Here is a 3553-nt window from a genome sequence, read left to right on the forward strand (position 1 = left end):
TATCTAGTGAACTATTGTTAGCGACAAAATTGTCTTCGTTGTTGCTGAAAAAAGGGTTGTTCATGCCTCATGCAACATGGTGTAATAATATTAACGAAGAATATTGTGGTCGTTATTATTAGAAATGTGGTCGTTGATACGCTAGTATCAACGACCACATATTGTGCCGTCGTTAAAAGGTTAACGATGGGAAATTGTATGTGGTCGCTAATAGTATTAACGACGGAGCTTTTAACGACCATGAACGACTACATTTTTGTGGTCGTTAATACCTTTTAACGACCACATCTAGACTTTTAATGACCACATATCCTGTCGTTAATACCCATCCCTCTTGTAGTACTCCACGTTGTTGAAGCACTCACGAAGAGTATCGCTTCTCGGTCACCAAGTCTCTACCGGGTCTCTTCTTGCGTCGCCACCAAGGCTTGCTAGTCACCCCGGTCACCTTGGCCTCGGGTTCCACTAAAGAGGTTCTCCATGAAGGATGGGGTTCTCCACGCCCCCCGCACAAAGATGTCGATGCCGCTCCACACCAAGCCGGAGGGTTGTTGACAAGCCGGCGAGTCACCAAGACTCTAAGGATGGCCGGCGCACCGAGATACAATTTGGTTCATTCAAGAACCAGCTCACAAGGCACAACATCTTGCTCTCACACTCAATCTTGAGCTAGCCTAGCACTCTCACTCATAAAGCATGTGCTAAACCTAATGATGTGATTAATTTGTTCTTTGGATGACTTGGAGATGTTCTTCAATGTGTATGGGGTCTCTCTGAACTCCAACAACTCCAAAAAGGTCGGGGGAAGCCATATATATAGCCCACAACCTCGAAGTAGCCGTTTGTAGCCATTGGTGCATTTCTGCGAACACCGTCGGTTCATCCTATGAGGGGGCATCGGTTTAACTGGTCTCTCTCATATTGAAACTAGCTGCTATGCTTCTGACGCGCTGCCTGCTGCTGACTCAGCACCATCAGTTTAATCGATGCAATGTACCGATGACCCATGAGTTCAACCAGTGCTGAAGAGATCTGCCTTGATTTTCCTACAGCACTGACATCATTGCACCGACGCCTTGCTCCTATGCACCATCGGTGTAACTGGTGCTGAAGACCTGGTTCCTAGCCGCTTGACATACTCTCTGGACAATTCTATAGTGAATGCACCGACGCCCTTTTGTACACTGTTGGTTTATCCGATGCCAGACAGTTAGACCGATGACTAAGTACCGGTTTAACCGGTGCTACTGTTTCTGCATCCACTTGTCCTACTCATCGCGGTGGTCATTTGGACACCTCAAAAATTATTCTATCTTTGCTTTTTCACTATGGTTTGAGTGTCTCAATGGTGAATTGGACACATTTATACGGCGAATTGGACACATTGGATTTTTTTCATGGGACCTAAAAAACTACAAATATGATCTCACAAACTTGTTAGTCCCATTGATTATGTTGTCACACAATTACCAAAATCATAAACAATAGCCTAATGGAGACATGTTCCTTACACCGTCGACCCTATTTCAACGGGAACCAAACTGGTAGTGACATGGTTTTAGAACTGGCGGTGATGACCCCGACTGGAGTAGTGAATCAATGCGTGTGAGCCTCAATTATTGGAGTTTAATAGAGTTGCAAATTTCTCTTTGTCTAGACCCTTGGATTAACACCAAAATAAAAGAAATTAAATGGGATCAAAATGAACTAACTAGATAGCCCACTGCTAATTTTCTCCACTTGTATCTCTAGAGTCAAATACTCTTTGTTCTATCTGTATATCTTGAACTTTTGTTTACTTCAGACACACGCATACAAATATTCGCACCCCAAATCAAAAGTGCTTTGACAACCAATAATGGATCACCCGTTCAAATTTTTATCGTGTGAAGGATTCATCAGATATCAAATCCAAAACAACAAACTTCACTTACCTCATTGATCAATTCACACGATTCTTCCTTTGACACGTTCAAGTCAAAGATAATACCAATCACCATCGACTCTAACCTTCAGCAAGTCATGTTTCGCCGCCTAGGCTGAGAATTACTTAGTCGTTGTTTGCTATCCTATAACCAACCACGTCTTCTCCATTAGCGCATTAGCCACCATGGCTCATCGGCGGAGCTTTCTCATCCTTCTCACCATCGTCTCCTCGTTCGCTGGAGCTTCAGTGGTACAGGTTGTTGGCCAGCACTACACGGCATACGAGCCAAACTGCTTGACCACCGGAAACTACAGCACCGTTAGACAGTACCAGGTGAACATTGTCCAGCTCATGAGCGAGCTCCCGTCAAGCGCCCTCGCCGACCGCGGCTTCCACTACGGCACAGGCGGCGAGGCCCCCGACTTGGTGTTCGGCCTCGCCGTGTGCTACGCCATCCTCAACTGGACGGCGTGCGGCAACTGCCTCTGGGCAGCCCCCGCCAGGGTGCAGCAGGTGTGCCCGTTCAGTCGGGAGATGAGGTCCTTCTACAACGAGGCATGCATCCTGCGCTACTACGATGCACCCTTCGCCTCGGCCGCCGACACCAGCTTCACCTTCTACGAGTGGGAGGACGACTCCTTTGTCGCCGACGCGGCGGGCTTCAACACCTCGCGGTGGGAGCTCATGGCGCGCCTCGCCGCCGAGGCCTCTGCCTCCTTGCTGCCGCTGGCCAACGGGAGCCAGGGGTACAGGGACTCGCGGGGCGTCGAGTAGGTGCTGTATGGGTTCGCACAGTGCACCAGGGACCTCAATGCCAGCGAGTGCAGCCAGTGCCTCGAATCTTTCCTCGCTGATGTTTCGATCTCGCTCCCAAACAGCACCTACGGCAGCGTTTGGACATAGGGGCGTCTTTGTGGCAAACTGAACCACGGGATATATCCTCGTGTCGAGAGTTCGCTTCATCTCATACTTGTCCTTAAGCTTCTGCTTTTCATATTGCAACTTGTGTGGCTTTACTTTCTTAGTTTAGTATCTTGATAGGATTGGCTATAGGTTGCAAAACTTTTTTGGCATGAGCTTTTTACACTAAGGTGAACCGTAGTTGCACATCTAGATAGCTTGGTCTAGTTTAAGTTTTGTGCAAACTAGTTGGAGCCATAGGTTAATGTTTTAATAGTGCCTAATTCACCCCCTCCCCCTCTTAGGCTAGAGCACCCGATCTCTTTCAATTGGTATCAAAGCCGGGACTCACTTCTCTCACAAAGAAAGCCAATTCCATTTGCAAATTTGTGTTTACCGGCTCATTAGATCGGTAGGCTTCACCGCCTAGTGAGTTAGCTCTTAGGGGGAAAAGGGATGGATCCTTTTAGACCCGCTCCACAGTTCGACGGCACGGGCTTCCGACGATGGAAGATTTTAATGCAAGCCCATATCCAAGCAACTAGGTTAAATGTTTGGAGAATTGTGAGTGAAGGTGTAAAAAATAATGGTCAACAAGAGAAGCAACATGATGTCACCGCTAAATGCATAATCTTGTCTTCTCTTTGTGACAATGTGTTCAATCATGTTTATTCTTGTGAAAATACTAAAGAGCTATGGAAGACTATCATTGAGAACCATGAGGGC

This window comes from Panicum virgatum, chromosome 3N (assembly GCF_016808335.1).
Source record: "Panicum virgatum strain AP13 chromosome 3N, P.virgatum_v5, whole genome shotgun sequence".
NCBI lineage: Eukaryota > Viridiplantae > Streptophyta > Magnoliopsida > Poales > Poaceae > Panicum > Panicum virgatum.